This window comes from Corvus hawaiiensis, chromosome 2, assembly GCF_020740725.1.
Source record: "Corvus hawaiiensis isolate bCorHaw1 chromosome 2, bCorHaw1.pri.cur, whole genome shotgun sequence".
Lineage (NCBI taxonomy): Eukaryota > Metazoa > Chordata > Aves > Passeriformes > Corvidae > Corvus > Corvus hawaiiensis.
In genome coordinates this window covers 29165222-29178102 of record NC_063214.1, presented here as the reverse complement: position 1 = coordinate 29178102, position 12881 = coordinate 29165222, and the positions used below count along the sequence as shown (strand labels likewise).

The window sequence follows — 12881 nt, the reverse complement described above, 5'->3', positions numbered from 1 at the left end:
CTGCGTCTCTTCTCAGCTTCGGTACATTTACAACCACTGCTCATCATGAGAAGAGATTGCATGTCTGTGGAAGAGTAGCCTTGCGAGTTCATAACCTTGGTGTCATTTTTTTGGTTTATATGCAGAAATGAAGAGAAAATACTTGCCAGTAAATGGAAAGATAGACATGGAAAGAACAAAAAAGTATAGCAGAACTCTAAAATATCTCTAGAAGCAAAGTTGTATGTTTGGGTTATTCATCATAAGGTGAGGCATGACAGGCATAAGGGAATAATTAATGTTGTAGTTCATGACTGCCTTCAAGGGAATATGACAAGATTAAGAGAAATTTCTGCTCATTACTTAAATGCCTTTTATTTCCACACAAGGCAATGTAAAATGTCAGCACTCACTGGTTTAGGAGCTCACGATTTAAGCTAACTGGAAATGCCTGTGGATAAGTCTTGCACTATGGGACTGAGCAGCTTCTGTAGCCATACCCAGTGACTCTTTCTGGTGAAGCATGAAAAATGGAAGAGTTTGTTTTCAGCAGACATCAAATACTTGACTCTGGCCAGGACATAAAGGTCAGAAGTTGCTATTCTGCTAAGCATGGGCAGCAACACTACACCATCCTCATGTTGCAATGGGCACACAGCATAGTTCAGGTTGGAAAACACCTCTGAAGGTTTCTGGATCAACCTCTAGTTCAAATCAGAGTTGGCTGAAGATCTGACCAGATTTCTCACAGCTTTATCCAGTCTTGAATATCTCCAACAATGGAGAATGTACAGCCTGTCATTTTTCCACCTGCAAACAGAAAGCGTAAGTTACACAACCCTAATGTAATATCTTTGTGACCAGAGGAACTTGGTAACAGAATCAAAGCTGCTGTTACTCTGCTACTTGAGCACTCCTTGCTCTGTAGCTCTCTTTATCACTATAACCTTCAAAGCATGATATTGAAAATGGTATATTTTTCACTTTAGGAGGCACGTCCTGTCTCTGTGACATTAGAATGCTTAGCAACATGGATGCAGATGCATGCCACACATGCAGTGAAAACCAGACTGTTTCCCAGCCTATATTAGACACATTTGCCAGCTCTTACCTCGTTATTTTTATGACAAATCCAAAACCTAGCAATTAAAAAGAATGCACCAGTGTTCTTTTACATCAGCAGAAGGTTAGACCAATTGCCTCTGAAATTATCAGTGTCCCTATCCCAGTAGTGCTGCAGCTCTCCAGATGGCAACCTTGCACCCAGTGAAAGAACTGTGCTAATTGCCTGAAACCCTTTTTATATCATCCTTCCAACAATATTATTGTGTATTTAAACCTAAGCTTCAGAATATCAACAGTTCAGCAGGAGTTGCTGGTTTAGTAAATCCTGGAATCCTGGGTTAATAAATCTTGACACACTGGGTTTAGTCATAGCTCGAGATATCTCTGTCACTCTACTGTTCTTAATCCTTAAACAAATTACTTAGTCTCTTCATATTCCTGTTTGGCATTCTGCTCATTTTTGGTATTTCTGGCCTGATGCTGTAAACTCAATTGTTAAGTTACTGTCTCATTATGGGTTTGACAATTGATGTCTTGCAACCCCAAGCAAATACCCATGTTCTCCAGCTATTAACTATTGTTGCTTGCTTCTTGCTCTCTTTTCACAGGTGAACTCACAGTCTTGTGCTATTGTGGAAGAAGATGGGGAAAAATCTAGCAACTATTCAGCAGAAAACAAAAAACGTTTCTTAGCCAGTGGTTATAATAACTGCTATGGACCCGTCTCTCTTGATATGTTATTTCCTGACACTAAATGAATTTGACATTTATATCTGCTTTTATTTCTTCCAAGAGCCTTGTGTCATTTTTTCCTCATTTAAAGTGCTGTTGTACTCTGAAAATTGTTTTTAATAGTGGTGCTATGGGGTCTCTCTATTTATTCTGTCAAGTTTACTCAGAGCAAAAACATGTGGTTTGACAGCAAGAAACTCTCTGGCTTTTGTGGTCTTTGGATTGTGGTGGAAAAGGCCTTTGCTAACTCATAACACTGCAAACCTAGATGTCAGAATCTTCCTGAACTGTGCAGAAGTGATGGAGAGTGATGAAGGAGAGCGTGACGCACAGTGCTGAGAATAGACTGTGCAGGAAAAGCAGAGACAGCAGGCTTCTCTCCCGTGTCCCTCTCTTGCTGCTACAGAGGATTTATGACGTTGTAACAGGCTTTGCCGTGAGTTGAATATGAAAAGAATTTCTCCTAGACTCTAGTACCATCAGCATTTTTTGCTGCATTGGCTTCATTGCTTCTCTTCAGTACTCCAGTGAGCTGACTGGCAAAATCCCAAGCTGCATGCTGAGATCCCTGCAGCGCTGCAGGCAAAAGAGTGCCCAAGCTGCAGAAATAATGAAATAATGTACCTCATAAGTGCCCTTCACTTAGACAGAAGAATCCCTGAGGAACAGCAAAATCCTGGAAAGGATGTTGCCAAAATTCCTTCTTTGCTGTCATCCACTGCAGAGATAATAATTTGCATATAGTTACTGCTCAATGAATTCCCTGATACAGTCTCTGCCCTCCACACCAGAGAACTGCTGGCTGCTTTCATACACAACAGACAGATCCAGATGCCTATAAAACACGAGGCCTGGATGATGGGATCACTTATCTTTCCACCAAGATGAAACCCAATTAGAAAAGGCAATTTCATTGCTGTATATACATCTCTTACCAGCTTACTCTATCCTTCACTGTCTTTTTGCTTACAGTCTAAATATGAGGCTCTTGAGTAAGGATTATTAGGTGTTCACAGTGCTGAACACAATGAGATCCAGATCCTCCTTCATCAATCACTATCACAATCACATCAGCATTTATTTGGTTACAGTTTCTGTTCTTTCAGCAGGAAGGTCTGCTGGGACCTCAGTGGTAATAAGAAGAGAGTGCTGCTTTTCTCAGCCATGCCTCTTTTTAAGAATATAAATGGCATAGCTCTTTATGGCACCCAAAATGACATTTTTCCACAGATACCAGTGATTATTTTCTGAGTTGGCTTTTTCCTTTTATGCCTAATTGATACTTTTTTGCACTGTATATTTTATAGCTTTCCAGCACTTTCTGTTTAAAAATCTTGAGGTAGAGAAATGTTTTTTTACATACATGGAGAACTGAGGAAAAGCATGATAAAGTTTACCTGCCATCAAAGTCATGCACTGAGTTTATAGCTAAACTGGTATTTAAAAACCCCAACAGTTCACCACCATTTCTTTCCCTGTTTTTAGCCATTCCCGTTCTTTGTGCCTTCTGTCCCTCCTGTCTTCCTTTCCTGCTACTATTTTGCCAATGTCTTATCCTCTCTTTCAGCAGGTCTTAACCTTGAAAGTGGGGTTTTTTTTCCATATTTCTGAATCTGGATCTGATACCCAAACACTTCAAATGCTATGCAGACTTATACACTGCCAGTCCTATTTCTTTCACATGCTAACAGCTAGGAAATTCCATAGCAAACTCCCAGCTTCTTTCAGGGACCTTGGGCACTGCCAGTAATTCTCATTTCTCCTGCTTTTTTTTTTTCTGTGTCCCATTACAGTGCTGGCTTTCAACTTTGTTATAAGCCATTAGCATTTTGCTTTATAAACAGGTCATTCTGAAATGTTGTGGAGGCTGCAGTGTGTGTAGACTCCAGAATAGTTTTCCATTGGATTTTCTGGACTCAGAGTCTTTTGTATGGCTATGTGCAGTGGTGCATGGGGATGGATCCCATCTTTTCTCAGTCCGTACTTCAGAAAAGTTTCCTTATACAAATTATCTTTCAGTATTCTCACATTGAAAAAATCCCCAGATTCTTCCTGGATGAAATCTTCAGGATTTGCCCTGCAGTGTACCCCAAAAAAGGGACAATCATCTGTGTATACAACAGCTGGTTAAAGGGAAGTGTTTAGGGTTTGAGTGAGTTTTCTGGTTGGTATTTTTTCCTCTTTACCTTTCAAAGAAAGCCCCCATAAATTCTGCACGTGGTTATTTTAAAAATTCTGGGCAATGTACTCTGTGAAGTAAGAATAGTCAATTCAAAATTCTGATTTCTATTGATGTGGGCACTCTTTGTATTTTAGTCACCCTGTAAATGTCTTTTCTGCATAGATTTGTTATCTTGTTTTTAATACATTGAAACAAGGGGCAGCTGCTAAGGAGGAGGGGAGGCTCTTTGCCAATGTGAGGACACCAGGGGAGCTGTCTGCCAATTTCAATAAGAGAAGAACAATTTTTTTTGCTTTCCACTCCTCTCCTCTTTCCTAGTGCTCCTACACCCTCACATTCACTCCTGGATAGAGGTAGGAGTTCTGTCTCCAAACTGAATCAATTCTTGCTCCCTTCACTGAGGCTGTCAGCAGAGCAGGGTTAAATGTCATGACAGGGTTTTTGTGTTGTGAATAGCTCTTCTCTCTGCTCTTGCTTGATATAAGCAGGCTTGTAGCCCCTTCCCCCTTTATCTTGCTTAATGCAACACATACTCTGCAGATCACTAAAGCTGGGATTGCTTGGCTTTACAAAGCTTCCCTGAAATGAGTTGTCTCTCCCTCTCTTCTAAAAGCACCACAAGATCTCTGAAACCGTGTCTTTTGTCTGAGTGTGCTCAGAGGAAAAAATATCTTGATTTTTGAAGACCTGTTTTTCTTCTCACTTGTTTTACATCAGCCACCAGTTGTCTGTATGGACAAGGCACGGCAAAACAGCAATACTGATAAGATGGCTACTAGATAATTTGCGTTTACAGCATGTCCCAATTAGCTCTACCCAAGAAAACCATCAGTGACTGGAGTAACAACATGGCTGGGAGAGTCTCAAGGGATTTAGCCAATTCCAAGTGGATCAGCAGCCTCATATAAAATGGTCTAGTACTGGTGGAAATGATAGTTTCCAGGTAGGACAAGAAATGAGCTCCCTGCTGGGCTATTTTCCACAAGAATAGAGACTGTCACAGTGTCTGTGCCACTTCTTGCTAGACGCTAGTAACATTCTATCTTACTCAGAATTTTCCAAGCACTCTTCATTTGTAGAAGCAATCCTCTCTACTTTCTGCCCTGGACTCCTGCTAAGTAAGTAGTAGTTACTCTACTGGGGGGAAATTTACCCTGTGTGTGGAGCAGAGAGTATACTGGAAATAGCAAGTGTTAGCCATGATGTTTGATGGAATGATGAAACTTGCTCCTGTTACTTAAATGGCATCATTTATATGTATGAAACTATTGCCTAATGGTGGAGTATTAATCTGATGAGAGGAACTTCTCATCAGCTTGGAAATCCATGTGTGGTTGACAGAACAACATCTAAAGCTGGCCTCTTGTTCCCCCTTAAAGTTTTAAGTGCACTTCAGCTTTTGAAGCCAGCCCTTTCTGCTGGAGGACTGCCCAGTCTTGCTTTGGCTTGCCTCTTTCTCTGGATTCCTGCCACATAAGAGATGTTAGCTACTTTGGTTGTGTTTTAGAAACATGGAAAATGTGGCTCATGTAAGCTTATGATGATGGATTGCTGGACTTTTCAGGCTGATGTTGTGTTTTGTATTTTGCATTTCATGCTCAAGAATTTCCCTTGTGTAAACCTCACCCCTGTAGTTTGTTTGCAAAGAGAAGTCTTTTGGAGAGGGGACAGGATTTGCCAAGAGTAGGAAGGGAAAGGGGTTCACCATGGAAGATATGACATACTCTGTACCTCACTGGAACTTTGCAGCAGGATCATGTTTTGCTGCTCTCTGATACCCTCTTTTGCTGTACTTTTGACTGATGTTTGTTAATGCTTAAACACCAGTCTGCACTGCTTGAACCATCTCCTGGCTTGTTGAGATTCACTGACCATCACCTTGCACCCACAGCAGCCTTGATTCTGTAATGTTGGAGAGAAAAGAAAGCTGTCTGACAGAAACACTTCTTACTGGAGCTTCCAAACAGAGAGCCACCACAACTCTTATCTCATTGTAGGTAAAGATATGCTCATGAGGTAACAGGTGTGGAAAAAGTTGTTTATTTAGTAAAATACCATATGTATTTATGTATCCCTCTCTCTATTTAGATTTATATTTATGTATCCCTTCAAAATTAGAGACTGTCAGGGATTATGGGCAGTGCAGATATTAAAGTACATGATTTTGATGTGAGGCCCTTGGGCATAAGGCAAGTTTCTCTCCATATCTCAAGCACAGGCTCCCCACCTGCCTAAGGCTTACCGGTGTAAGTGTGGTTGTGCTAAGGTATGTGTGGCTTCACAGTTTCACTTTTCCTTTCTTCAGGTGTGACTTCCTGCCAAATGTATGGCAGTATCTTGCCATCAGACTGGCTGCAGGGAAAGAGGGTTGGCATAAGAGCTGCAGAGCTGACTTGTGAGACAGTTCATTTTTTGTTTGGCCTTTGCTTCATTCAAATGCTACAGCCATTTTTTTGTTAGTTGAGCAATGTAAAACTTCTCAAGTGGATATTAAGACATGAACACAGGGAAGACTGGTGAAGTGCACAGCTCCTATCCCACACTGGGGCCCTAATTGCTCTAAAGAATTACACACTTTGTCAAGTCCTGTTTGTAAGTCCTCTCTTGATTCAGCCTATTTTCCATCAGAGGGAAATGAAGGTGAACTGTTTAATTTGCATGGCACTTGGAGGCAAAAATTTTCAGAAAAATTAGGGCTTTGACATGGTGATTCTTATATGCATGTGGATGTCTTGTCAGCCCATGGTTGTCCTACAGAGATAACATTTCCTTGAATGGCGAGGTTATGCCCATGTGCACAGAGTGTATGAAGTGGTTTGGGCTCTAATAAGATGACATGCCCTTGAAATAAACCCTGGCCCTGCAGAAATCAAGAGCAAAGCTCCCAGTGACATCTGAGGGGGCAAAGTATTACAAAACCTTCTAGAAATGACTGAAGTCTGGACAAGCCAGATTTTTCTAAGGTGCTGGTAATCTGCTATACAGAAGAATCTAATTTCTTAGCTTTGTGTGCTGTGAAAATACCTTTTGTTTTAGAAACAGGCTTCCCATGATGATCAAAAATTGAAAATAACATTTGGTAAGAGAATCTACAGCTCTATGGGATGAGGCCATAATGCTCTTCTTTGGGTAGTGTAGGGTCTCATGGAACAATCCTGAAACATCTGTCTGAAAAGATTAGGGAGAAGCCCAGTTTCAGATCTGGGATTCAGCTACTCTGCTGTTTTCTCGTAGTTCAAATTCCAAGTCTAATCTGAGATTCAAATAGAGGGTTATGGTCATTCTGCCCCTACAGAAGACCTGAAACTGCAGGTCTTCGTTTCCCTGACTTCTGAGTTGTTCTTACTGCTGTGTTTTGTGACATCAGCCCATCTCACCAGCAGCATTAGGTCAAAGGATACCCGGAGGCCTCCTGTCAATGACAAAGGAGCTGAGCTTTACTCCCGGATATATCATTCCTGCACACAGCCAAAGTCTGAAATCAAGCTGGCCTAGGAGAATTGCTCAGACATGCAGGTCACAGGCAGGCCAGAGCATGTGCTTGGAGTGAGTCAGCCTCAGAACTTCTGTGAGACTGACATTTGAAGATGAAGACAGAGGAAGACAGGCCATGAGTGCATCAGTAACACTTGTGTGTGAACACATCTTAGCCAGTTTGTGGGTGAAATTCTTGCTGCTGGGTAAGAATTTTGCTGCCGTGCTTGGTAGACAATGGGGGTAGCTGGACTGGCCCTGAGGGTGGGAGGAAAGAGTAAAGGCACCTTCCCACCTGAAAAGTGCCATCACAGGGACTGGACTAGATTTCATGCCCTTCCATTGATTTCTGTGCCAGGCAGCCATGGTGACTGTAGCCATACTTTACCCAAGGTTTTCCTCTTCCTCCAGGAGAAAAAAGAGGCCAGAAAAGAACCACATACATGAGCTAGCTTTGGAGCTGTGCTATGGCTGCTGCTCAGCTAAGGGCCTCTGAATTGAGTTTCTCACTGCAGTGTGACTGGCAGGTTCTTGATACCTGCTGCAAAGGGCTGCATGGGATTTGCTTGTATGAATGAGGGGAAAGGATTCACTGTGCCAGGCAGGATAGAACCAACAGGAATTAGAGGAAAACTTGTGCATAAGAAGGAGACAGGACCAAACAGTTCTGGCCGAAAGATAAGAAAGTGTATTTCTTAGGAAATAGGTTAATAGCAGTTAACAGGATCAAGAGGACTCATATGGACAAAAGGCAGTAATGGGACTGTTCGTACTACAAATTTCCTTGTAGCTGCTCCACAGATCAAGAGACCTTCAGGATTCATCCCTGGGAACAATAATGTGGAGTCCTGCTTCTCCTTTTGATTGTAGCAGTGTGAATCAGGAGCAAGTCTTTGGAAGTCAGTGCAGTTTTCCTGACATAGTAAAACAGAGGATGAAGGCATATAAATCCATGAGCTAGGAAAGGGAAGACTTGAACATAAGATGAAATGACTGACACAAGAGGCAGTAAGAGTGCAATTCCTTCCCACACTGCTATTCAGCTGACCTTAAACTTGAGGGTGAATTACCATGTGAGGACTGCTCTGCCCTGTATCCGTTTTGCCTCCTGGCTGCTCTGCACCACAGCCAGCAGGAGGGCTGCTGTGAAGTGCCTGGAATCAGGGTACCCAGCAAGGCACCCTGCTCTTGTCCCAGCACATACCAAAGGAACAGTCAGCGTCAGGGACTGGTGAAGCCCTTTCCTTGCTAACCCTGAGGACAGGAAAGGGCTTGCAGGGATTTGTACTGTTTAGTCTCAATTGTGAGTTCCCATTTCTCTCAGTTCTGGATAACTGGCTGCTGAAGCAGAGGTTATTTCTAACCTCTTGGGAAAAAATTGACTTCCACTTTCTACCTGGTCATACTGTTTTTTTCTTTTTCCACTGTTGTGCATGACAAGGATGGCTGGACTCTGCAGCCCAGAGCAGAGCTAAGTGTTCACAGAGCACCCAGGAGTGAGCCCAAGACAGCAAACCCAGCTGGTTCTGCTTCCATGTGCAACATATGCCTATTGCAAAGAGAGGGTTTGGGATGCTTGTAAGCTCTTTTTGATACACACAAAAAAGGTGATATCTTCTTTTCCACCAAATAGATGCTGTCCTAGCCTGTAGCTTTGCCTAATTTCCTATCAACAGCTTCAAGGAGACTTGGATGAAAGGTGTCTTTTTAAAATCCTCTGCCTTTAGGAGGAGTTGGTGCTTGGAGGACAGGCAAAAATACAAAACCCCTTGTTCTCCATTTCCAGTCTCCACTTCCTCCTCTTACCAGATCAGATGTTTATATTTCATCTCCACTTCTAATGGAGAATGTCTGCTAGTATTTTCTCATCGACTGCATTCATTTTAGAGTGTGAACTTGTAATTTTGTCATTCATTGTGGCCTTCTGTTCCCTCTAGTGGTGGCTGGGCTCTGTGTAAACCATAATATATAGGGAGTTTGGTTTAGGTTTGAACCTATATTCAAGATCTGATTTACCCTCAGTCTGTATTGTTCATCACAGATATTCACTAAGAGAACTAGGAGACGTTTAATCCAAGCTCTGGAGTTTGGATATGTTCCTTGTGCAGGCCTGAACTTCTCAGGACCTTGTGTGTCAAGCACCAGTCCACCAGCAGGTGTCCCAGAAGCCCATTGGTTCTCATCACAGTAGGCACAGGATCTCTCATACCTGGTCCTGGATCTTCTGAAGGGCCATACAGATGCTCTGCCACAAGCAGGATACAGCTAAATAAAAAAGCACAACGTACAAATGAAGTGTGTGGATTGCAGGACTGGTGTGCTGGAGCCAGGATCTTCACCTCACCGTGTGGGTGCGCTCCTTGCGGGGGCTGAGGAGCCTGCAGTTGCCTTGGTGACTGGAGCCAGCTCTATTAGCACAGCCAGGAGAGTTTAATCCAGTCTAGTCCAGAGGATTAAGAACGAGTTTCTGCAGCACGGCATGAGAAGGGGTGATTGCAGGGATGACGTCAGGCGGATATCACATTTTGTATCATGTTTAGCCAACACAGGAGTACTGGGTTGAGACGGCTTCTTATCATTCCCCTGTGCTGCAAAGAGAGCATTACCTTTCTCATATTCCAGAAGCCCTTCATCTTTGACAGGGACAAGAACTCCACTGGGGACTACCAGTTCTCTGTTGGCAATACCATCAACAGTGAGTAGTTTCTCCAGCTCTTGCAATGGAAATGAAACCTCTATCTGAAGGAGAAGCAGTAATAATGTTGTACTAGTTCATGACAAAAGCACAGGAGTATGTGCTAGCACCATCTAGCCAACATCCCCATCATTGCAGCACCAGCTACCTTTCTCCTCTTTTTTCCATCTTTGAGCTCGATGCAAATAGTTGTCCTCTGTTTTCAACTACAACTCTTACTTACTGTCTTGTATGCTTTGTCTTCTGGCATTATTGCACATCGTCCCCCACTTCTCATCATCTTTCAGGGAGAGGCTGAAAACTTGCAGGCAAAGCCATTGATTATGCCTCAGTATGTGGGAGAGAAGATGAGATGTTCTGGTGGTATCCCAAACCTAAGACCCTCTGACAAGGGTGAAGCCAGAGTATTCCTGCATTCTGCTTCTAACATGGGCCTGAAATCATGTGAAAATGGCTACAGGGCATGCACTGAAGCAGCTGCTGGGGAAGCTCTACCTCCACCCAAGGCACAGCCCTAAAAGCAGGGAGCTGTGAAGTCACCTTTGCTGCCTGCTGTATCCTGTTGTGGTAGCCCCAGGTACAGGTCAGCTGGACCCAGCTGTCTCATTTCAAGACCCTGTGTCCAAAGCAGCAGGGGAGGGGCCAGATGAGCAACAATTAATTACCTGAGGCAAGTAATCTCCGAGGACTAGGCAGTGCTGTGGGGCCAGATATCCTTGCGCACCACGTAGAGCAGTACCCTCTTTCGTGCCATGGAGCCTGTCTTGGCAGCCTTCTCTGTCTTGGAACTCATCTCCTGGTCTGCTTTTCCAGGGTGTGCTCTGCCTGGGTGGTGACGTGGAGGTAATACAGCAGTGTGTGAGCGAGGGCAGGATATCCCTACAAGCCCTCAGTCCTCGTCCCCAGAGTGTGAAGGTCGCTGGCTCCTGGGTAAATTTCCATCGGATGCGGCACTCTCCCCTTGCGACTCAGCATTTCTGACAGCCGACTGCAGCTCCTCATTCTCATTTGATCATTTTCTTGGTAAGGGGAACTAGCAGCCGTTACTAGAGTGATTTGGCCACCATCCAACAGTGTGTGTATTACTCACACATTTCCCTGCTAGCAAAAGGGAGGTTTTTTTCTACTGTCTGGTTGCAGCTTCTTCCTATCTTCATCATTAGATAGCTCAGAAGGTCAGTGCTAAAAGAGAAATCTCGGAGGCTTTTTTACAACCCAGAGTAAGGGAGGGCCAGTGCAGGGGGAGAGGGAAGGGGTGAGAAGGAATGGAGGGTATGCCCAACGGAATTAATTCTTCACTAGGATTGTCTCTGGTACAGCTGAAAACACGATCCTGGAAAATGTAATATTTTTAGAAACTGTACTGACCTGGTTGGGTAAATCTCAAGGTCATCTGATGATCACTGCAAAAGGACTGACCAGATACTGCTGCTGCTGCCCTGGCATCATGGGACCTTCAGACCTTCAATTCAGCACTGAAATCTGCATTCAAAATGAGATCCTACTTCCTCTCCCTAACAACCATCTCTCCTGAAACTTCTTTAAGAAGGAAATGCACAGCCCAGCAGCGAGGAGGTTCAAAATGCCTGCATGGCTTTTTTTTTTTTCCTTTTCTTTGAGAACATTAAGCTATTAACTCCAATTCCCCCAGAGGCAGAGGTCTGCAATTCATTTCACATATAGGGCATTTCAGGAGTTTGCCTGAAGGACCAAGTGTTGGCCTGAAGCCAGTTCTTTCATTTCTGAGACCTTTCCATTCCTTGAGGAAATTCTGCATGGACATGCTGGATGCCAAAGTCCCCAGAGAGAAAAGAGGATCAGAGGATTTGTGTTTTCACTACATCTGCTATATTCCTGCATAAAGACAAGTCCTGACCTCATTGTGAGGTGGACACAATCCTCCCACTGCCCCCAAAAGTAGTAACTGTCAAAGAAATTGGTGGTAATTGGGAAAGGTGAGAGCAAGGTCATGACTGCAGCTATTTTGCTCTGGTCTAAACAACTGTTCAGGTCTAAAGAGTGAGGGTCTCCACTGGAGAAAGTGGAGTCAAGGAGGCACTGTCCTGAGGCAGGTACTCACTTCTGAAAGTTTAAAAGATTCTTGCTTTCCAAAACACTGAAAGCAAAGTAAATGTGACCTCTATACAACCTTCCTGAATTGTCTTTCCTGAGCATGGAGCAACATCTTCCCTAGTATTTTGTTTCTGACATATTTTCTCCAGTGGGGATGCTTGCAAGAGTCTTTAAATTTTGTGTGCGGGATTAATGGAGTAAATTAGGGTAATTATTCATGTCTTCAAGTATTTATTCAGCTGTTAACCAAAATACTTGATTGCCGTAGAAGTGTTTTAACCAACGCAGCAATGCGAAGAAGAAATTAAAATAAAAAGTCAGACTTGTGCCACAGTGGTCTGCAATAAGAATAATCATGTTGCAACTGAAACAAGGGGGCTGCAAAGCATACAGCAAAGGTGAACTCTCAGAAGAGTAAAAGGCATGAGAGGTACATTTTTGCTATTCATGACCTTGGGTCAGATTCAGCTAGGACACACAAATACACGTGTGCCCAGCTGCACTGGAGTGTGTCCTTCGGTGCTCACTCAGGCAAGGCTGGAGGGCTTCTGTGAGCACCTCCCCGGTCCTCAGCCCTGCAGCACCCCGGGGATCCATTCTCTTCTGGGTAACTGGAACCTGGTCTCCTTATCTGCATAGAAATACTGCAAATGTTGTCTGTCCATCAGACTGCACCAAGGT

The 12881-nt window shown here is 43.5% G+C and overlaps 3 long non-coding RNA genes across 3 annotated transcripts in view; 1 reads left to right on the top strand and 2 right to left on the bottom strand.

Moving 5' to 3' along the window:
* Positions 1 to 328: 328 nt before the first annotated feature.
* LOC125322108 lies at positions 329 to 11697 on the bottom strand. Its single transcript, XR_007201843.1, has 2 exons — positions 11496 to 11697; positions 329 to 789 (listed from the first exon to the last, which is right to left on the bottom strand). It is a non-coding gene; the product is annotated as an uncharacterized LOC125322108 (long non-coding RNA).
* Positions 8098 to 10868, bottom strand: LOC125322107. Its single transcript, XR_007201842.1, has 2 exons — positions 10793 to 10868; positions 8098 to 10020 (listed from the first exon to the last, which is right to left on the bottom strand). It is a non-coding gene; the product is annotated as an uncharacterized LOC125322107 (long non-coding RNA).
* The window catches only part of LOC125322106, a 96556-nt gene continuing 93687 nt past the window's right edge, over positions 10013 to 12881 (top strand). Inside the window, exons 1-2 of the long non-coding RNA XR_007201840.1 lie at positions 10013 to 10127; positions 10941 to 11150. This is a non-coding gene — a long non-coding RNA (uncharacterized LOC125322106). The remainder of the gene's footprint in view (positions 10128 to 10940; positions 11151 to 12881) is intronic.